The sequence below is a fragment of the Pelecanus crispus genome, chromosome 1 (assembly GCF_030463565.1).
Source record: "Pelecanus crispus isolate bPelCri1 chromosome 1, bPelCri1.pri, whole genome shotgun sequence".
Taxonomy (NCBI): domain Eukaryota; kingdom Metazoa; phylum Chordata; class Aves; order Pelecaniformes; family Pelecanidae; genus Pelecanus; species Pelecanus crispus.
The window spans coordinates 134,519,297-134,543,609 of record NC_134643.1 but is presented as its reverse complement, the minus strand read 5'-3'; the positions used below and the strand labels follow the sequence as shown (position 1 = coordinate 134,543,609).

At 37.1% G+C, this 24,313-nt stretch overlaps 1 protein-coding gene across 1 annotated transcript in view; it reads left to right on the top strand.

Moving 5' to 3' along the window:
• The window catches only part of IL1RAPL1 (interleukin 1 receptor accessory protein like 1), a 380,887-nt gene that overhangs the window by 213,716 nt on the left and 142,858 nt on the right, over window positions 1-24,313 (top strand). The window lies entirely within an intron of this gene.

Here is a 24,313-nt window from a genome sequence, read left to right as displayed (position 1 = left end):
GTGGATGGTGGGTATGTTTTGTCACTTTGTTCTCCTGCTGCCGTACAGGTAATTGAGGCTCCAAAGCTAAGTGCATGAGTTACTACAGTTTGCAGGATATAACAATCCATCTCCTTTGTGGATTGACACAGAGGGCAACTTGTAAGGAAAAAACAGTCCACAGTAGGTTACACTGGAATTATGCCTTGGTGTCAGAACAGTCACCTATTGATAGATCTTCTAGCATGTTAGCTACAGAAACAAATGGAAACAAACCTGGTGGTTGTTTAAATCTCATAGGAAAATAAATAAATAAATAAAGCAAGCAAAACTCGGTACATCCTGCAGCAGAACACCAAAAAAAGCAGAAGGCTTGCAAATTATTTCTGACAGTCATTGGCAGAATATTTTATGGTGCTTGCCATTCTATGCCTAATACTGGCCAGAGAATAACTCATCTTTGTTTTGATATTCATAAAATATTACTTAAAATGATTCATGCTATTCAGGTAATATTCTGAGATGCTGATATACATGTTTTCAGAAAAAATTATATAGAAAAGGGGAGATATAACATATTTTATTCTAACATATTTTATTCTACCACTGATTTCTGTTGTTCTGAAAGTATTGTTTCTGATATACCAACTCAGAAAACTTTTCCTGTATGACAATCCTAGATGAATTTAGGTTTTCATTTGAACACAAGCCTAGGGAAGAGAAATGAAAGTGACTCCACACATTTTTTTCCTAACTAATGTTGCTTACTGAGATATTTTTGATGAAAAAAACAAAAGGCAGAACCTTTTGGGGCTTTGACATTGTCTTGCTAAATATACTGTATGGCTGAGACTATTTCAATAAGAGTGTAATTATTAATGGCTAGCTAGAGGTTTGTTATCTATGATTTTTATAATTAATCATATCTTTGATTTCTCATAGTTCTAAGGAACGGATTAAAAAATTTGCGAAGTCTGGGTTTGGAAAAGACACTTTTCTGAAAATTAAATAGCTATTGATGAATATGAAAGAGTTAATTTGAAAACGTCACTTTCAGACACAGATGGGAAAGTCTGTCCATAAATGAATGTGAAGCTATAATACTTAGCCTTATACCAAGAAGCTAGAAGAATATATTAATTTGTTGTTTAAAAGCCTGTGAGAACTGGAGCAAGTACAAAAAAGTGATAGTTCCCTGACACAAAAATTATGTTGTGCCACTCAGATTTAATGTCTTGGTCCTGCTGGATAACTTTTGAAAGGTCTATGTTTCACTTTCAATGAGGAAAGCTAGCATTTGTTTCAGGGGGTCAGTTCATATCCTGCAAAAAATGCAGAATATTTTAACGTTAGAATAATGTCAAGATTCACTTAGCCAAACCTTAGTTACCTAAGCCAGCAGCTTCCTACCCACCTGAGGCTTGGTGCAACCATGTGTTGCAGACTGGTCTAGTCACTGCCAGAAAACACAGTCCTCCAGAATGTGTTTGGAATGGTGTGTTTGTCCCTTATTTGGAAAATAATTGTCTTGGTGGAGGGGGGAGAAGTGGAATGGATGGCACAGAAAAGAGAGAGTAAGGAACTAGGAGCTTGAGGTAGTCTAGGATTTCATTAGCAGGTCAGCAGGCAGTGCAGTGGGAAGCTGGGGCATTCCTGCTCTCCCCCCACATTTCTGTGCTACTCATCTCACAGTCCTCCACCTTGAGTTGGAAATTAAGCAGGTTGCAAGTGTCAGGGAATGCCCTGGGTGGTGCCTAGATAATTTACAGGGATGTCTGTGCTTCTGCAGGTGCACATGGTGTGCTGAAATATCAATAGTGATGGTTCACCTGCTTCCCCTCCTCTGGGGAGTGGTGCTGGGACCACTTTTGAGGAAGTCCTCAGTAACCCCAGTGTGCTTGCTGCTGAAGGAGCTACTGGAGTTTAGTTCTTAAGCAGAGCACCTCCATGCAGTGTCTCATTCAAGGTGGGAAGACGCCAGGCACATCTCATTGATTTGGCTCCAGCACTGCTGAGTGACAGAGATATCTGACATTATTACTTAGATATATTGGTCTCTTCTATACACCAGCAATTAAAATTAACATCATGGGACCACAGACCTGTTGCATTACTGTGTTGCGTGGCTTCTGTAAAACAGCATCAGACCAAAAGTTGACTGCTCATTAAGGAAGGAGTTTCTCTAAGGGGTGACTGATGAACTGTTATGGCATAAGTTAGCAACTGCAGTTTGACTTGCTGAGACAAAAGGAAAGAAACCAGAGCTGGAGAATCTGCAGTCCTCAATCCTATGAACCTACAGGCTCCCATCATGCTCAAGCTGTCTGCAGTTGGTCATGGGAAAGGTGTCCTGCTCTTCACCTGATGTTTGGGAGAGTGTTAAGCATGGCTGCACTGCAATGAGCAACCTTAGAGAGTCACAGGAATCTTGACATCTCATCTGAAATATCTTTTTATCACACTGAAGAGTAACCAGAAAAACACAAGATAGAAGCACAGGGTAGAAATTGAAGGAGAAATTAATTTCTCAAACGCTTTTCTTAAAAGACAGCATGAGACAGCCAAAGCATGAAGCAGAGAAATCCTAGATGAGGAAAGAAAGATTAGTTCCCAACTTATCCTGTTCTGCATTTAAAGTTTTTTGTTTGTAACCTCACTTCCAATTTTGTAATCAATAACTTAATCCTGTTGCAAGGGTGAAAATACTGGGGTTTTTTTAAGCTTTTCTGCTGTTAGAAGGGTTCTCAGATAGCTGTGGTGACCTCAATATAAAGCGCTTCTCTGGGAACAATGACTCCAGATAAAAGATTGTGCCAAATACAGTCTTCAAAAGTATGCATCCTGCAAGAAGCTTGGAGCTATAAGGAAATCAGGAGTGTTTCTCACTCAGCTCTGAGCCACTCTGTGGGCTGGCAGCAGCATATGCCAGGGAAGGGAGAAAAGGAGACAATGAACGGGAGGCAAGGCACAGATAATAAAGAACAACATAATGACCCAAGGAACTTCATGCCACAATATGCTTCCTCTTATCCCCAACATGCTAACAAAATCAAACTGAGAAATCCCTGCTAACATAAAAAAACCCTTGTAATAAAAATAGAAACCTATTCAGGAAAGGAATTTATTTTGTTTCTTACATATGAAAAATCCTAAAACTTCCAATAACTGTATTTTTAATTCTAGATTAATGTAGCTGCTATATATTTATGATATAAATATATGATATCCATTATATGTATATTTATATAAAAATTATGTTCTGTTTTTCTACATTGGTAAATTCTGAGTCTTTTCAGTTTCACCTGTCTTTCAGGTAACATTATTTTTCTCACGAGCACTGTTAAATATCTGTCCTCTTCAAGAAAACAGGAAGAATACTTTTAGTCTGACTTAAAAATGTCCAGCTGATCCATCTTCATGTTACTAAAGTTGACAGGTGTGTCTCCACAACAGGGAGTAATGGATCTGAATTAAAAAAAAAAAAAACCAAACCTCAATAATTATTTCAAACACCTCACAAGCTAGTTAGCCTGTGTCCTCCCCATTTTTCAATATGTTTCCTGTTCTGCACAAGGCTGTAATTTGAAATGCCAAAATTCACCTAGAAAAATAAAGCAATTGTTGAATTATTTTTAGCTAGGCTTGATGTTGGAGAAAAGAAAAAAGGAATAAAGGATTTCCAGCACCATATGAATGGGCCTAAAAGATAAATTTGGACAGGCACCTAAACACTTCCTCTATCATCTGAATGAAATTAGTTTTCCTGAAATTCATCCAACACTAAAAAATTACTCTTGTGAACAAATATGCAGTGAATTTTTTTTCCTATTTGTTTTTTGGGCATTATTTCTATAAAATTAAATTGACTATTACCTAGTGAATTGAGGCTTGCTTCTTTCTCCCCCTTCTCTACACATAGTCAAGAAAAAATGTCACTAAAACTGCTTTTAATGTATTTTTAAAGTAAGAATACAAAGAAGTGCCAGAGGTAAATCATCAGGGAGAGGGTAGTATGCTACTTCATTTATAGCACTGTGTTGTCATAAAAATCTTCCACACAAATTGGCCTTGTTAATGATAAAAGTCCTCCTTAACTAGCTTAATAAATAGCTGTATAAATAAATTAACTAAAGTGATATGAAATAACTACCAATCTGTGCCTCCTTTCAGGATGAAAATTAAAATTAAAAAATAACTAAAATCATTAATTTTTATCTCTACACTACATCCAAATGCTATATCGCTCTGTAATAGGAACTGATTTTTTTTCATTATGATATAAGGATTTTTAAGTTTATCTGATTACACCAACATTCTTTAAACCAAATTGATCTTTCTTCAGTCATGTAATTTGATTGGACACTTTGGTTGTTTGATATTTTTTATGATTAGATTAACATAATATGGGCAACAGTTTCACATGGGAATAATCAAAACCATAAATTCAAAATTTACTTCCCACATATCATTTATTTTTTTATTTACCTGAGAGCTGGGGTTTTCCTTTCAGAAAACAGCTAGGGGTGTTTTGAAAAGGTAATAAAAAAAAATAATAATTTTAAGAAGTCCTTTTTTTTCTGTTTCAACTACTTATTGTAAGAAGCTAGTTTTCAACAAGCTAATATTTTAAAAGAAAGTTTTCGTTGATAAATTCCTAGCCTCACTGTTCTAAAATGTTTTGTTTTAATATCATATCATAATTTGTGGGCTAAAGTTCACTTTAGTATACTCACCTAGTCAAGTAGTAGGACTTTCAATGGAAAAAGCTTTGCTTAAACACTCGCTTGCACAGTTAATGATTTAACTGAAGACAGGTTCATGAAAACTCAAATGTTTGAAATGTAGTTTTTTAATCTAACCAGATATAAGCTGACCAATATCTCATACATGCTGTTTTACACATTCTACTGGAAAGAAAGAAAATAACTTTCAAATTTTTTCTTGGCATTTTCAGCTCAGCTTTCAAATTCCAAATGGAGAAGTATAGCATAGAAGTATGTTCTCAAGCAAAAAAGTCCTTCCAAAGTCCTTCCCCCTTGACTCAGGGAAAAAAAAAAAATCTAGTGAAGAAGAAAACCACATAGTAATAAGGGAGATTTTAATCACTAAGATCTGATTATTAAAAACAAGAAAAATGTTTCCTAGGCACCCTTTTTTAGACTTTCAACCTTCAGATTGCATTAGTACAACTATTCTGCAGCTGAGGCTGTCCATGAAGGGCCAAACATAGTTTACTAAAAAACAGACAATAAATGAGTCAGAAAGATTCAACTGCACTAAGGAAAAGTTTGCAGTTACAGTTCAGTGACAATGTCAACTGTTTTTCCTTCCACTCTTTTCCTAATTTAATCAAACCCTAAAACTTCATAATTAAGATAATTAGGAATAGCATATCTATATGTTTTAAAAGTTTATTTTTCTCTCTTTCTCCATGTGTGTGTGCATCTGAGAATACATATACATGTATACTTAATCTCTCCCTATATATATAACATATATATACACATACAAATAAAACTTGACAATGCATTTGTACAAATTTTATCTCACTTTCTTTAATTTACTATGTAATTTAATTTATTTAATTATAAATTGAGCCAGATACACCCAAAATTACAGAAAGTCAAGTAAGTCCTCAGTAAACTTTCATATTTACTCAAACGGTGTCATCATGAACATGTTACTGTTATTCTGTTAACTCTGTCTGTGGATATACATCTATCCTGAAGATGCTGTTTAAACACCACTTACTGTAGAAGACTGCATAGGTGGACCATATTTTTCATTAGGTCAACATTAGTTATTTCCCTTTTCCATCAAAAGACAATATACTTCAGCAGCTGTATAACACTTCTGTACTGTTTCAAATGTAGAGAGTATCAGGTTTCTGCCTCAGTTCTGAAAGAAAAGGCCATTACTTTCTCCCTGGTACTCTAGTTAATTGATACAGACCAACCACTTTACCTACTTCATTCAAACTAAACATTATAGGTAAGTTTTTTAAAGGAAAAATATCCTAGTGTAATACAGCCTACTGCAATTCAGTCTTCCTACACACTGACCAAGGATTCACACACACCCCTCTTCATGAATGCCATCTAAATCTATCACAGTATCCTCAGTGATATAATTTCTCTTTCTTTCAAACACTTCTATATTTTTCTGACATGCAGCTCTGATCTCCACATGCTAACCTAATTAATAAATAATTTAAATAAATAAATAAATTTAAATAAAATTTCATACTGTGTCATAAGTACTTATCATTGATAGCTATTTTAAATTAAAGATTGATAACAATTTTAAATTAATGAACTCCTCCAGAGTATTCTGCTTTACCGATACAGACCTCTTGTGAGCAGCAATGGTCTTCACATGTAAAGATGATCTCAGTAAGGATGTCTTTGGGCCATTGGTGGAATGACAAACACTAGTAAAGGTTTTTTTCCTCCCAGGAATTACTCTGCTTTCCAGTTCTGGAATAAATGCTTTCCAGCATTATTGGTGAAGTCAGCATACACTCATGCAGTCCAAATTAGGAGTGGTTTTACAAGAAGCTGCATTGGTCTTAGATGTACTATGGATTTGTAGACTGTATTAAGGTGTAGTGCTGAAAAATCCATCTAAATCTGCATACATTCTTAGTGGCAATAATTATCGGGGATTTGACAATTTGTCATGTCAATAGAAAATGGAAAGTTACTTGGAGGAACACTGAGGGGTTGTTGTGGTTTAGCCCCAGCCAGCAACTAAGCACCACGCAGCCACTCGCTCACTCCCCCTACCCCGATGAGATGAGGGAGAGAATCGGAGGAGTACGAGTGAGAAACGCTCCTGGGTTGAGATAAGAACAGTTTAAGAATTGAAATAAAGTAAAATAGTAATGATAATAATAACAATATAATAATGATAATAATAATAACAATATAGAAAGCAAGTGATGCACAATGCAATTGCTCACCACCCGCTGACTGATGCCCAGCCAGTCCCTGAGCAGCGATCCCTGTCCCCCCGCCACCCCCCCCCCCCCCCCCCCAGTTTCTATACCGAGCATGACGTCATATGGTATGGAATAGCCCTTTGGTCAGTTTGGATCAACTATTCTGGCTCAACTCTTTTGGCTGTGCCCCCTCCCAGTTTCTTGTGCACCTGGCAGAGCATGGGAAGCTGAAAAGTCCTTGACTAGCATAAGTAGCACTTAGAAACAACTAAAAACATCAGTGTGTTATCAACATTCTTCTCCTGCCAAATCCAAAACAGAGCACTGTGCCTGCTACTAGGAAGAAAATTAACTCTATCCCAGCCGAAACCAGGACAGGGGTTGAGGTGCTTAAATAATTGTGATAAATTCTTACGGTTTAGAACATCATAGTAGTATGAAAATTTTGAAACAGTTGAACAGCACCTTTTTTATATTTGTTTACAGATTTGTGACACCTAAAGTTCAGATTGTTCATATCTAGGTGCTATTCTTTTCTGTTTACATAGCATACTATGGATGAATACACAGGATATAGTATCCCTAGATATACTCAACACACATTTGTTATCAATGGCTAATTCACTAGATATTTAATTTTATATTATATTTAATATCTGAGAAACTTGCAAATAAAAAACAACTCATGGAAATTCAGTTTGATGCTACATATCATAATTGATTTAAAAAAAAAAAGAAAATAATTCCAACAATAGTTTATTTATGGCATGTATTGTAAACCTTCATATAACACTTTGGTAGTGATGAATGCATGATCAAGAGCTATAGGTCAGTGCACTCCTTTGCTTTGTGTTAAGCTTGAGAATAATAGGATACATATGGTTATTAGTTCAAATTTCATATTTGACAAAAAATTGCCAGCAATGTGTTTAACACTCACATGCCAATCATAATTTGTGCCCTGTATCCCTCTCAGAATGAACTGGACAGCTATAAGCAAAACATAACAACAGTGTTTTCCACAATCTGTCCTCTTTTAATTTCTTATCCTTTTGCCTAAGGTAAAATTCTGACAAAGAACTTAGTTACTTTTTCTTGTTTCCACACAAGAAAGTAAAATATCACCTGAAACATGAGATTTATTCAGCACTTAGTTTTCATGCCAATCTGAAAATATACACAAAAAAAAGTCCAAATACAAAGAAATTGGTGTTAAACATTTGTTTCACTGAACTCAGAGGTAACTCTTGAGAACTGTGGAGCTAGGAAGTTAAAAGAGAGAGAAGGCATCCAGTTCAGTAAAACCAGTATTTAAATTTACACCTCAGGATCTAGTTAGTTGTGAGGCCTGTCTTGGGTATCTACCTTGAACTCTGCAGTAAATGTCACCTTCTAGTGTATCAGTCATTTCAACTGCTTAAAGTATCCTTTAAATAGATATGTGCTACATTCCAAATATACTGGTCTCATTCCAATAACTAGTTTATAATAACTGAAAATATTTATAGGAAAAGAAATATTAGAAAAATTTCATACTTACCAAGAAATAAAAGATATCAAGTGACTATTTATCTTCACTACAGAAAAAAATGAAGTGCATACTTCAGTTAACTCACATTAGGGTTATTAAGAAAAAAATCACCACAAACGTTACAAAATTACCTTTCTCTTATAGATTGGAGATGTGAGGCTATAGGGTCATACGGATGGGAGATATGAGGATATAAGGTCATATGTTTTGTTGCTTTCACAGCTCTTTCTAGGCAATTCATTTCAAATAATAAAAGCCTGTATTTTTAAATGATTTATTCAGGGTCAGATTTTTCATGCGATGTCTAAAAGCATGCATGGTACATTTCTGCTCATTAAAATTACAGGAGGACTAGCTTCTTGGTGCTGATTTTACAATAATTTAGAGATTGATACTAAAGATATCTGCAGGATTGTTATAGTTTAAATATTAGTAGAGAGGTTTTGTGCATTTGTTGTGCATGTTTTTAATCTTTCACCAGTTTCTTTTAAACACAGCATTCATCCCACTTAAGTCAAAATTAGAGGATTTCTTTTTGAAAGACATTTTCAACTTTTAATATGGAGATTCAATTCCCATATGAAGAAAGATGATTTACAAATAAAGCAACGAATATCGTATGCTCTTTCTTTCTTTTTCTTTTTTTTTTTTCCTTTGTCAAATGGTAGTGAATGTCAAAACAGACATTTTATCTAGATAGAGTATCCAAGGTGCCATTTTTAGTTTCCTAATGTTTTGGAAAGGTCAGGTATTTTAAAAACCTCATAAATACAAACACCTCCCATCATGTGAGTACTCAAATCAGTAAGTAAAAACAAACGAACAAACAAAAAAAGTTACATTTACAATGGCAAAGTCCAAGATAGAAATTATTTGGAATTACTATTGAGGAATGAACAATCTTTTCTTTGTCCTGTGTGTTGTTCAGAATAATTTATTTATTACAGTAGGCACATATGCAAATGCATTGCCAACAATAACAGTTCAACACAGTTTAAGTCAAAACTTAAAATAAGAATTAAAATGGTATTGTAGTGTTTACTGGATGGACACATACAAGGAATAACTCAGTATACTTGAAAGACTTTTCTAAGAGCATTGGTACCTGTTACAATGCCCTGACTACTGTTTTAGTTTTATGAATACTGCCACCTTTTTCAGAGTATTTTATTTTGGGAGTCCCTTATATCAGTCTTTCCTCAAGGTAAGGAGAACAGGGTAGGTAGAAAATGGAGTTTGGCTTCCAAGGCAGTCTAAGCCAGCACACCAGCAGTTCAAAAAACAAGGGACTGTACAAGCTTCTACTTTTACAGAAGAGAGAATTCTGGGGAGGAGGCAAATTTTGGCAAATTTTGCTACTAACTCTTTCCTGGAATCTCTGGACATGCAAACTCCTTTTTTTTTTTTTTTTTTTTTGTTGTTGTTGCTTTCTGTTTAAAATGCTTCTGACACAGTACCCATGTAAAAGGAAGTTATCAAAAACATAAAAAAACATTTAGAGTCAGATGAACAAAAACTGTTTAGATGGCTAACTCCCATTGCTGTCAATACTTTTGTGTTCCTGCTATTTGCATATTTACATATTTACATTTATTTTTATATGTATTTATATATTTTATATATATATTTACATATTAAGAAGTTGTCCATCTTGAGACCTCTGACTCAATAGGTTCTTGAATTGGTCAGTGGAGTCTCTCGAGGGAACATAATTTTCCTTGGCAGCTACGTTAGCCATTAATGGTGTGATGGTTCATGACTGCTTTAAGGCAGTGTAAATCTGCGCTGCTCTGACACCTGCCTCCTGTCACTCTCCTTTCAGTCAGCTTCAGCACTCACGCTCACAGGATTTGTGAGATGGCTGAAAAGTCATCCCGAAGGGAAGAAACTGAATTTTTGCTAGATGGCTTGCTATGCTGATGGCAACATGGGTGCAACAAACCCTAGTGCCAAGACATGGTGAGAGTGGGAACGCTTAACCAGGGAGAAAAGTAGGGAGAAGACAGCATAAATGTGTGTTGGCTGAAACTGATTATGAAATATCACTCTAACTTAATACTTGGTCACAGTAGGTTCCCCATAGGGTTGATATAGATCAAAAGGCACCTGTATGGCATAAATCATATCACATCAGAGTGGAACTGCTCTGCAGCTACCTGTATCTTCCTATCAAAGTGGCTTTTTTCTGGACTTTGGCACACTGACAACTCACTCCATTCACTATATAGGATTTTAGACTCTTTGCTTAGACATCTGGGTTGACATACCTGAAGTTAGTGTGTGAATATCTTCCTTCATGATACCTATACACAGCAGGTGAATGCTAGGCTTTCAAAAATTTTTAAAATAGAGCTTTCAGAAACATTTTAAATTGAACCATTTAACACCATGAATTTTATAACTGGAAATGTCATAGGTATGGTATATCATAGAAATTTATAGCCCAGGTCTTCTAATGTGTTGACTGTTAAATTCATTGAAATGTAACTCCATAAACTGAGATGTGTTAATGATTTACCATGGCCAAACACAAAAGATAATTCCATCATTATTTTGATGTTATTTAAAGCTATACATGAATCACACTGTTAGTTAATTGGCTATCTGGTATCCAGTTACAGCAACTTGAGAGCAAGGAACACATTGTACTGTGATAAAAGAAAAAAGTGTATTAGTCATATCAACTCTTTAATTAGACATTCAGTTAATTTTGTTTATCAGTTGCTCTTGCTTCATCTCGTTTGTACTCATTTATATCAGTAAAAAGCATACTGGTTGATGGTTCTTGTTTTTCAGCAGAAGTATACATGATAAATTAGTGATACTGAGAACAACATAACAAATATTTTTTAAGGGTTGATTTTAGTCATACTTATACAACTCATCAAACTTCAAAGACAATTTTAATTTTAGCAGATGATATTTTCATTGATAAATTTTCAGTCTTTTGATATTGTCATATCAGAAGACTTATTTTTTCAGACTTTTTTCAGTTGCTCCTCTTAGTGGCATGAAAAGAATAATCTCAAGATTGTTCCTGCCTTTGAAATACTGCTTTGTTATGGAAAAAATATACTGACTTTAATACAACCTGAACAAGCAAGGTTACTGTCTCTAATTTATCTGTACAATACACTGAAAAGGTATCATATGACTAATCTTAGGATTGTGGGATATCTTATTTTTACTTTGGTGTGACTTTATGTTATAGGCAATCATCAATGAAAATGGTTCCAAATTAATAATTTTAAAAGCAAATCACTTTGCTTTTGAAATTCTTCCCTTTTTTTTCTTTACACTGGAACCCTGGAAACCAGAGTTTTCTGTAAGGATAGTGAGCTGCTGTGGTCCACATCGTATGTGCCAAACCACCAAACCCCCATTCACTGCATTCAATGAGTGTCTGCACACATTCTTTTTCTCAACTCCATTTTGCTTAAGCTTTTTATGTAATTAGGAGTTCCAGCCTGAAGTAGATCAAAAGAGAAGACTGTACAAGGAGAATTCAGTATCTCTTAGAGCTTGAACATCTCCTTTGCTTTTCATTTAGAAGTGTTATCCTTATTATGGCAAGATGGTGTCACTGATCGATCTATCACCTACTACTCTGCAGTATCCCTGCCCCTGTCTCCTATTTTACTTTGTGGCAATCTGTTAACAAGTGTGGGTGTGGACCAACTCCTCTGAGCTGTCATAATATCCCAAGGCATGAAATGTAATTCATGTGGTTTTGTGTCCTAGATTCACTATGCTTCATTCAGAATTAGCCTAATGGATGAGGGGATCTACGGGGGCGTTTGGCAGTCACCCAGCTGGGTGGATATTTCACTGCTGAGGCTGTATCTGGAGGCAGGTCTGAAGCACCATAGGGGAGGAGGCTCCACTGGATCTACAGCATGGTTTACATAAAGGTCATATTAATCTGGGGGCTGGATTACCCTCCAGATGGCAGCCCATGCTCTAGGCTTGAAATCAGTCTAACTCTTCTTGGAAAAAAGACAATTTAAAGCAGCTTATTTCTAGGTCTGTATTCAGCATATCTGAGCTTTTCAAGGAGTTGTCTAAATCCTAAGGATAGTAGAGGTTTCAGGCAGATGGAAAGAGAGTAGAAAGACAAAGCTGAGAGAGAATGTGGACCAATCTAATGCACTATGGGAAAAGCTTTAACTACTGAACTGCTGACAGTGGTGGTTAGTGAGTGTAAGATTCCTTGATAATCTTGATCCCAGGTAGATGGAGGTAAGGGATATGCTAAACAGATTTGGGAGCGGAGCTGATTCCACTTCAGTACAAGTGCCTGGTTGTGTTGTTACTTCTACAACTCCTCAACCCACATACACAGAGAAAAGTGTTGGACTGTCAGTAGCAGTTTACAAGCAATCCACAGACAAAAAGGAGAACTTCACTAGTTAGAGATGACTGAAGATAGAACCTGTGGTGTATGTATAATTTCTGGTTATTTTCAAGTCAATTAATTGAGGTCTCAAGAGTGACTGAGTTGTAGATCAGCTGAGCCTCAGTAACTGACCCCTAGCGGCATTTCCTGAAATACATATTCAGTGCATTGTAAATGCAAGGTAAAGCATTACTGAAGTTTAAGACAGTTCAAACTAGAGGAAATGTAAAACTATAAAGTCTAAATAATGAAAAGCCAACATGATATGTAAGCATCATCAGTTTTATTCCCTAGTAAATTCTATACATAAAAAAATACTTTTTATTCTTTTTATGAATGATATAGAAAGACATATTGTTTTAAAACCAGCAGTCTACCTTTAGCTTTTTAAAGGTAAAATGTTGGATTCTGGAATCCACATGTTGCCTGTGTGGATTACAGACACAAGTAGGACTACATTACAGTAACTGTAGATTTTACAGGCTGTGTGGAATAACAATAAATCCATAAAAACCATGTTATCTTACACACAGATGAAAAAACACGTCCTACATCATTTTCTTTATGGTTGTAAGCTATAAGAGTATTTTAGGAGACAAGGAGAAGTTGGGTTTTATCTATTGACTGTTTTCTAACTAATAAGAAAAAAAAAGAAGAAAAATTATTGTTGCATTTGGAGTTTAGTATGAGAACTTAAACTGGGGTAAGGCAATAAAAGGAAAATTTTTTCAATAGGTTTCATTATTACTTATGCACCTGTGCTACTGAGTTCTGCCTACTTAAAACATTGATCCAAAGAATATTTATTTTGCTATGAACAAAGATTGGAGAAGGAAAAAAAGAAAAAAAAAAACCCCAAAGAAAAATAATCAGTTAATCATTAGTGAAGGTCAAGACTTGTAAAGGTCTGTGTTACCTCTTTAAAAACATTAGACAATAACAAATAAACTGGAAGTAGGTAGCTTGAGGGAGAATCTCTAACGTGTAGCTAAAGGAAATAATTTGTGTTGCATTAATGTTAGGGTTTTTTTCTAAGCGTCTCACAGAATCTTTACATGAATTTTGACTGAAGTAGATAATATTATTAAGGATGTTTAAATTAGATATGGTTCTCTTAAAACTTCACTTTTAAAAACCATACTGCTTGGAGTAGTAAGTAAGTTAAAATATAATGAGGCAGGTGTCTGCCATACGTAAGTAATGATAAAGCTTATTTCAGAAGCATGACATTGAAAGGAATTCTAAGAGTTTCTCCAGTCCCAAACTTTTTCTGATTCTCTTTAGCCAATCAACTTCAGATGTCTTTGCAATTTAAAGCCTTTCCAGTTACATGAGATAAATAGGGATTCAAGACTTTGTATCTCCCTGTGGATGTAAATGATTCAGAAGCCTGAGGACAATTGAATCAGTTTTGTATTGGAAAAACAATATAATTGTTTCTTTAAAAAGACTTAAAAAGCATTCTTAACATTTTATTCTATCTACATGTAAAATGTTTCCTCTCTCCTTGCCAGGCTTCACTCTCTAGAGGGTTGCATGCTTTTCTCTAGTAATCTTCTCTGCCTGCTGGAGATAGAGACTTCTATGTGCAATACTGCTGCCATACATATCCTTCACATAAAGGCCAAAGCCATCAAATTTTGCCTCAGTTCCAGTTCTGATTCTTACATTTCTTTTTGAAAATAGTTGGCTTTCTCTATTTAGAAAGTGCCTACGCACCCTTATCATAAGTATTTTTCTCCTGTGATTAATAATGATGATTTTCTAGTCTGGGCTCTGCCTTCTTTTACTGTTATTATTTCCCAAGAGTTATTCTAGTGTAGCTGCAAAGGATTATCTGGGATTCAAACACTGTGCCTTTCACAGAGCTAAAATACCTGCCAGTGATGGATGGCTCTCCACTTGTCTATCTGAGAGACATTTAAAAGACAAGTATTCAGTTTCCCATTAGTCTTTGGCTATACTGCTAGCAGAGGTGGGACAGACACTTCTCGTAGCAGTAAAGCAAGAAGATTTCAATTTGCTTGAAAGAGCATTTCTTGGAACAGCAAAAGCTTCATACGTGGCAGTTCCTGTAAAGAAAGGGGCTTCCTCTCCTGCTGAAGTTTCACCCAAATACCCTGAGAGTAGAATAGACTTCCTCCTTCCCAGGATCCTCCATAAAAGTGACAGATAAGTCACTGAACAAGAGGAACTCATTATCTCAGAAACCTCTTCATCTTCCTACATCCTTACGTGAACTCACCAGAGGAGCATCAAAAATCCTTTAACACTCACTCAGATACCTGTTCATTTCGTACATGGCAGAAATAGCTAAGGCAGGTATTATCTGCTTTCAGGCTACTTGTTACTGAAATACATTTACTGGTGATGACCAGGCAGAGCAAACTGTGACTGAAATTATTAAAACTTGCTTGGTTTGTCGTCTCCACATGTTTTTCCATATGACTGTTTTTGTCACAAGCAAAAACTATGAGCTTTTGGAGGGAAGACTTCTACTCTGCTATGTATGGACTGTCTAGAGCAATGCCAAACTAGTGATACCTAGTCACAGTAGCTCTTACCACAATGGCAGTAATTGCTTTACTCTTTCCTGGGAAAGAGATTTAGATTACAGTTATTGCTCCTCAGTCTCCCCTTCTCCAGTGTGCTGATGTCTCCATGAAACCTATAAAGGTCTCAACCCTGTAAAAGACACTGTCTTCTCCTTCTTTCTTTACCACTGTCTTCCCAGTCAAGAACAGAAAGAAAGGCAAAGAAGAGAAGGGCAAAGTTTATTCCACACAGTACAAATATCTCTGAAAATTACACTGTGTAAAATAATTCTACACAAGCTATTCAATACTTTTCTTATTGGAAGACATTTTGCAGCTGCTAGACACCCCACAGGACTCTACGAAGACAGAAGGCGTCAGTGTAGTGTTCATTTGACATTTCTGGCTGGGGAAAACTCTGTCAGGTCATGGTGTAATCTCAGAATGCGTCCTTGTGCTAAGATCCAAAAATATGCTGCTTAGCACAGCTTTCATTTGCTATTTCAGCAGCATTGCAAGGAATCAGACCATGTGTTTGTATGCACCCACCCTCTATCCACACTGGCATTTTTAATGGGTAATAAAATGCAAAGAAAATCTTTGGCATGCATATGTGCAGTAAAAACTATGTGTAGCGATTACAGATTTCAAGGTGGTATTTATTAGTACTCTTCTCCTCATTGATCCCAAAGGATCATTATTTGCAGGCAGAAGCCTATTCATGTTTCAACAATACGGAGAATGTGTTCCTATCTTTCCTATCTCTGGCACTACCTTACTTCTGGAACAGACTAAACTGATGAGAAATTCTAAAATGCATACTTCTGAATTCAGCACACCTGCTTGCCTTTTCTTCAGACCACTTTGTATCAGCAATATAGTTTCCGTGACTTAATGAGCTATGCATGCATGAGCTTGTGAGACATCACAAACTTCCTCATTAGCAGTTTACGTAGTTATGGAAAGAAACATTGTGTAGAGATGCTTAATGAAACATGAAAGAGCTTTTTACATGCTCCCAGCATCTTTTGCTGTGCTCCATATTCATGGCAGATTTTTCTCCTAAGTGCTTCTTGCATTCCTTATCTCTGTTATCGGACATTGATTTTTAATGATAGGTATGATATTTAGAATTGAAATCTTCCAGTATGTCATGGCTGGTGTTCTGTTCAAATTTCAGTAAACAGCCTAAACTTTAGAAATAACTTGAATTGTATTCAGAAGTATCCTTCAAACACCTCTAACCAAACAGCTGGCTTTGAGTAAGCAGAAAAGATGTGTATGGTAATTAGTGTAAGAAGTAAGAAGTAGATTGGGAGACTGGGTATAATGGGCATAACCAGAGAGCCCCTGGCAGAATGAAAATTCAAAGCTCTTCAAAACCAGAAGTTCAGGCATCAGGCAGAGAGAATGCAGGAAGCACACAAAGCCTCTGCTAACAAGGAAGAAGGTCCTAGCAGCGGTTGAGGAGAAAACAAGCAAAGACTGGGAAATGGCAGAAAAGGAGGAGGGAGCCATGAGGTACAACATAACCACACCCCAGTATGGAGAGTATCATTTGGACAACACATGGTCCCCATTGTGTGACAGAGGAAAGGGAAATCCACAGACCCAGTCACTTGGGGTAGTGTAGTGTGCAACCAGAAGCAGCTAAATGCAGAAGGGAAGGAAGATGTGTATTGGACAACTGTTATGACTGTAATGGAAGGGCACAAGGGCATAGCAGAAAAAATCTGTCTTGTTCATGCTGTCAGGATTACAACACATATCAAGTGAGAGATTCCTTAATAATCTTCCAGCTGGGTTAATGTCAGCCTGCAAGGCTAATACTGATTCCTTCTGTTTGTTAAATGAAAACTGAAAGAAATGTAAACAAATTCTGTTGCAGGAAATATATTAATTTTCTGATTATATTAGACCATGCTGGGTTATAATTATCCAGTTGTATTTCTGTTGAATACTTATAGATAAAAGCAGATTTCAATGCGTATCAGAAAATATGATGTATATATCAGAAAGTATGTTTCTTCTATTTCCTGTCTGGGGAAAGAAAAAGGGGAAAAAAAAAAGAGAAGAAAAAGAGGGAAAAAAAAAGCTGGAAAAAAGGTGGTCAGCAAGTACTCTGTCTTTTGAGAATGATTGATAGGGCGGTCTTCATTTGGGCTTTTAACTACCAATTTTCAGTTTTAAGCTTATTACTGTCATGTGAAATTTGTAAGAATGACTGCTCAAGACTAAAATCAGCTATGGAGGATGATGAGACCCTGTCCAGAGAACTCTGCACTAGCTTTAACAAGGGTGTTCTTGCCTTCTAGTGACTGTGTACCTCCCTTGACTATGTTGACTATGGGAAATTGCATTTGGTTTTAGAATAATAGAATCATAGAATTGTTTAGGCTGGAAAAGACCTTTAAGATCATCCAGTCCAACCGCTAACCTAACACTACCAAGTCCACCACTAAACCAATTAAGGGTAGAGTAGCAATTTTGTGTTTCCTGGCTTGGTGGCTGGATTATTTATAATGAAAGTAAAAACTAGGAATCATTAAGATTGGAAAGGATGTCTAAGATCATCAGTCCAATCATCAACCCAACACCACCATGTCCACTAAACCATTTCCCAAAGTGCCACGTCTACCTGTTTTTTGAACACCTCCAGGGATGGGGATTCCACCATCTTGCTGGGCAGCCTGTTCCGATGCTTGACTACCCTTTCCGTGAAGAAATTTTTCCTAATATCCAATCTAAACCTCTGCTGATGCAACTTGAGCCCATTTCCTCTCATCTTATTGCTCATTACATGGGAGAAGAGACCAACACCCACTTCACTACAACCTCCTTTCAGGTAGTTATAGAGAGCGATAAGGTCTCCCCTCAGTTTCCTCTTCTCCACACCAAACAACCCCAGTTCCCTCAGCCCCTCCTCATAAGGCCTGTGCTCCAGACCCTTCACCAGCTTCATTGCCCTTCTCTGGACATCACCAGCACCTCAATGTCTTTCTTGTAGTGAGGGGCCCAAAACTGGACACAGTATTCCAGGTGCGGCCTCACCAGTGCTGAGTACAGGGGGACAATCACCTCCCTGCTCCTGCTGGCCACACTATTCCTGATACAAGCCAGGATGCTGTTGGCCTTCTTGGCCACCTGGGCACACTGCTGGCTCATGTTCAGCCGGCTGTCAACCAGCACCCCCACGTCCTTTTGCGCCAGGCAGCTTTCCAGCCACTCTTCCCCAAGCCTGTAGCACTGCATGGGGTTGTTGTGCCCGAAGTGCAGGACCCAGCACTTGGCCTTGTTGAACCTCATACAATTGGCCTCAGCCCATCGATCCAGTCTGTCCAGATCCCTCTGCAGGGCCATCCTACCCTCGAGCGGATCGACACTCCCACCCAATTTGGTGTCGTCTGCAAACTTACTGAGGGCACACTCAATCCCCTCATCCAGATTGTTGATAAAGATATTAAACAAGACTGGCCCCAAAACTGAGCCCTGGGGAACACCGCTCATGACTGGTTGCCAACTGGATTTAACTCCATTTACCACAACTATCTGTGCTTGGCCATCCAGCCAGTTCTTTATCCAGCAAAGAGTACACTTGCCTGGGCCATGAGCTGCCAGCTTCCTAAGAAGAATGCTATGGGAGATGGTGTCAAAGGCTTTCCTGAAGTCCAGGTAGATTACATCCACTCCCTTTCCTTCATCCACCAGGCAGGTCACCAGGTCATAAAAGGAGATCAGGTTGGTCAAGCAGGACCTGCCTTTCATGAACCCATGTTGGCTGGGCCTGATCCCCTGGTTGACCTGCACATGCCTGTTGAGAGTACTCAAGATGAACCTCTCCATAATCTTCCCTTCACCAAGGACAGGCTGACAGGCCTGTAGTTCCTCGGGTCCTCCTTCCTGTGCTTCTTGTAGATGGGCATCACATTGGCAAGCCTCCAGTCATCCGGGACCTCCCCTGTTAACCAGGACTGCTGATGGAAAGTGGCTTGGCAAGCTCCTCTGCCAGCTCCCTCAGTACTCTTGGGTGGATCCCATCTGGCCCCATATTTTGTATTGATCTGTGATAGTCTGTGTTGGCTCATCTATGTTACTCACACTTTCTTCTATTTTTGCTAGCAAAATCTGTGCAATCACCAAATCCATGCAGGCCAGGAATGCCTTTAGAGGACAGAAGTATTTTTGAAATTATCATCAGGTAGAGAATCTGTTCCTGACATTTCAGTACCCATTCCTGCCCCTTTGTATATATGCATTCATCCACTGACACACGCAAACAGTTCTTACATAAAGAATTTTGTCAGGCAATTTGTCATGTCAATCCTCAGTTAAGCAAAGCTTTGATAACCTGAGTCCTGGAATTTCCAGGAGCTAATTCTTCATGAAAGGTTTGGTTCAGCTAACTGGAACAGCTGAGAAATATATGATGTTTTTTTCCTGGGAGCCACTTATATGAATCCAACTCAGTAACTCAACAGGCAATAACTGAAGGCTTTTACATGGGGTCTAACTGTAAACCATCAGCATTCATTTTGCAGTTGTCATGGAAAGGCAAAGGCTTAGGTTAGTTAAAGAAAATGAATTAGTCATCTACCAAGATGGGCCAGGGTCAGGATCTGTGGACATTCCCACAGCGAGCCTGATGGCTGACCACACACAACTGACTTCCCCTTCCTTGCCGCACTTCCACTTTCATTGTACACACTCAGGGCTATCCCCTTGCCAGAAAAGAGGATAGAGCAGAAAGAGCCACTGCAAAGCTACTAATGACTAATCAATTCTTTGCAAGAGCTGTCTTTTTAGGGTTAGTGGTGTCATCAGTTGGGAGGGGGCTCTTCAGTCACCCTGTAATAATCTATTTTGAAAAATGCTAGTGAAAAAGTGTCCTTCAGTAGTAGGTTTGGTCCAGACACAATGGCAGAGACATGTCAGGAAGAGAAACACTCATGCTGCTTATGTCTAAGTGGTTAAATAGAATAGGGTGTTAATGGAAAAGCACTATAAAATCATATTTTTTAAATAGAAATACATATGTTAAAAGAGGGTGAAAGAAGAAAATACTAGAAAATCGTGGTTAAGTAGTCATTTCCTCTTATGCCTGCAGGGTTTGATAGCTGGGAAATTTTTGTCCATTGAAAGCTACAGGAAATAGTATTGGGCATATTATATTTACTGGTAGCACTCTATCCTCCTGATTTAACCATAAATGAATAAATAATAATAAATTCCTAGCTTTTACTGACATTTTCACAGTATATAAAACTACTGGGTTTTTTTTTCCATTTTAATTGCTAAAAATGTTTAGAAAACTATTTTATAAATGCAACATTTCAAAGGGTTTTGTAGTCTATGTGGCTCTTACAGACCTCTGTCAAGAGAATGTAAGGCATGAAAGCTAAATATTTAACAACTTGCCTCTTTTCCATTAATCACTGTGTTGCCAGGAAAGCACCTTTACAGGGATAAAGGGTAACATCAGACAAGTACAGCGTGGAAGCACAATGGGAAGGCTCAGTTATTTCAGTGTGGCTACTTATTGTAGGATGTCTTCAGAGAGTAAAAAGGTCTTTTAAAAATTCAGTTAGAAAGTAAGCTTTAATTAAACATTTATAAATTCCTTTCATTTTTAACACATGGCTTTTATGGGTTCTTGTGCATGTGTGTATGTAGGATAACTATCAGATAGTTTGTCCATATGCTATATTTTCTGTGCTCTTTCATGATTTTCAGCGGATGAGGAATGAATTCTTAAAACATGTTCTAAGGACAGCAAAAAAAAGGGGCAGTAGTATTCTCTCTATTGAGTCACAGTATGTGAAAGATGTTGTGTTCTTCTTCAGACAGAGTAAAAATCTGAGTCAAAAGGAGACAGAAAGCTCACTTGTCATGCTGGTGCTGGGAAAACTTGGGACATGAAGCTCTATTGCACATGCAGCACAGAAAGACATTAGAGAAGCTGTGGGCATGCTGCCTCCCCATGGTAAAATAAATCACTATTTACTTTTGCCCTCAGCATTTGAAACAATGCTTCCTCAGATGCATTGGCAAAATTCTTTCCCTTCTAGCAGAAAAGTTTGGGATTTTCTAATTCCTATGTCCTGAATTATGGGGATATAAATTACTTTTTGCACCTACTAGTATAGCAAAGATAACTCTTTTATATTAGATTCTTGCTTTTAAAATTAAATAAAATCAAACAAGCAAAAAAGAACTTAAAAATGACCGATTGGCTTGCTGAGGCTTTTGTGATTGTTGCACACACCAGGTTCCACGCTGTACTGGCCACCCTGTAAGGCCCAGGTTTGGAGGCTCTTGCACAAGTCACTGAATAGCCCTGGCAGGAAGCCTGAGCTTTGTGATGTATGACCAACTCACTGAAATCCCAAAAACCAGATCTCACATTTCTACTGTATACATTGGCTTTCTTTGCAGAGTCCTGATTTTCAGATCAGGAAAAGTGGCTTTTAAGGTGTGCCTCTTGTGAAATCTGTCTAAAAGCCATGCATTTTTCAGGGCCAGGAGGCAAAAACAAGTCTTCTCAGCTGGAGAGGCATGGTGCTCAGCCTTATCTTGTGGTGTAAGATGTACAAAGGTGCTTTTGAGGCCTGTATCTTTACTAATCCATAGTCTTTGGTCACTGTAAAGACACTGTGATTACTGGCTTCTGCAGTCATGGGGTGAGCAGGGAACAGAAGATGCCAGGTGATACCACTGTGATGCTGTTAAAGCCAAACAGGCTGAGGGTCAGCACCAAGCATGGGTAGGAACATCATCTACCTGTCAGCAGTGGCTGTGATCAGCTTTCCCTGCTCTGGATAAGTCAAATTAAAACAAGAACTAAACCAGAAATATTCGTAGGTTGACAAATCAGAGAACTGTGTGCTTTTGTACATACTAATGCACAAATTTGAAAAATATATGTACACACTTGAAAGTTCATTACCATAAGGAGACACTCAGGTTTCTCACTGGGCTATTGATCGTTTGGGCTCTTTTTCCTATGCGTTCTGTTACGATGAGGTAAAATACTACCCCATCCCCATTAAACAAGATGAAGAACTTTGGGTTTACTTGCAAAAATTGTAAAGCTCTTCATCTCCTGCTTCCAGACTAACTTCCAGCTGCTTCAAATTGAACTCAGGTGGAATTTTTTCTTTTCAGAAGCTCTGTTACATACTTGAAACCAATACTGAGCTGTACTGTAAAAGCAGTACCATTTTTGAGAGCATGGTTAACTGTTCTTTTGTTATTTCCATTTCTTGGCTTGTCTGTCTACTGATGAGACATTCCATTTTCAGCATTTTTTAGGCTAGGAGATAGCTCATATTTTCTTTTCTTTTTTTTTTTTTTTTTGACCTATCACATTTCTTAAAAAGAGATAAACATTTAAATTATATTTTTTTATATTGCTGATTATTGAAATGCATAATGTTTGGCAGATATATACTATTTTTGCAGTTGTTATTCAGATCAGTTGAAACAAAGAAGTACTTATTTCAAAACTCATTTTCTGAGGTCCCATTTGCATAACTTTATTGTGTGTCTCTTGCTTATGCTATAATAGCTTGTCTTCGAACAGCAGTATTAGCATGGGTCTTGTGCATACATGTTAGCTTACAATTCACTGGACTTACAGTTGCAGTACTGGCTGATGTTTCCACAGGCGCTAGCAAGTTGTTATTGGGAGCATTCACAGAGATAAAATTATTGCATTTATAAGTAAGAAATAAAACAAAACAAAAAAACAATATCAAGTAAACCTTGGGGAAAAAAATGATGAATGGATGAGGATATGACAACAGGGTTTACTTCAAATCAGAGATGTCGTGGAAATTAAACACATTTCTCAGTGGATAACAAGAAAATGCCAATTCTTCTGGGTAACTGCTTGTTTCCCATGTTCTGTATGCTGAGGAGTCTTACAACAGCAGAGAAGGCTCTTACCTGCATACAGTCCATATGTATTTCCTGGCAACACCAATGTAACTAAAAGTCAGAGGGAAGAAAAGAGGAGGGTTGTGGGAGTTATTCATAGGTTTGTTAGATAATTTTTCAAGGGAAAGAATAGAACAACAGATTAAATAAACCACAATGAACCCATTAAAAATAGACTCATACCTAAAGTTGACAGAAAGCCACCATTGGACAAACAAGTTAAACTTTCTATTTTCTCTGTATAATTACAATGATAGATTAATTAAACTTTAATTGCTGCCCAAGCAGATGTAATAACACATATCACAAGCATGAATTGAAAAAATTAAATGTAGCTGTCAGATACATTCTCTAAGTATGTAAGGTTTATTTTCCTGAGGGGTCTTCATTTTTTGTAAGCTCTTCCCATGCTTTTAATGTATGAATATAATTGAAAAAATTAATTTAAAATCTATGAAGTTAGAATACAATATTAATCTTTCCCTGCTTAAGACAGTAGATTTGAAAACTAAGTCAGCAATACCTATTTCTTTTTACAGAGTAATTGAAAGTGATTTCTTTGCATTCTTTGAAAGATCATATTTCCTTGATTTATTGTTATTTACTTAGACATGCAACCATGAGATGGGCACAGTTATATTATCTGACTAGCATTAATAGATTAAGGAAAAGTTTCAGTTGTCCTAGGTTTAGACATAGGCAAAATATGTAACCACTTTTGTGTAACCACTTTTTATGACCAATTGCCTTCACAGACAGTCTTTTTTGCCTTGTTTTTGAGACTGAAGCACTATCTAATGGCTAATAGGAATGGGATTTTCAAAGTTCAGGTGTGCCCTTGTTGGGCAAACTGTTACACAATCATTTCAGTATGAATATAATATATTTATAGATTAATCTTGTAGAAATCTTGTAGAAAATGAGTTATTCTAATGTAGAAAGAAATGCAAAAACCTGAGCAGATTATGCAATCTATTAATTGCATTTAAGTCATTCAG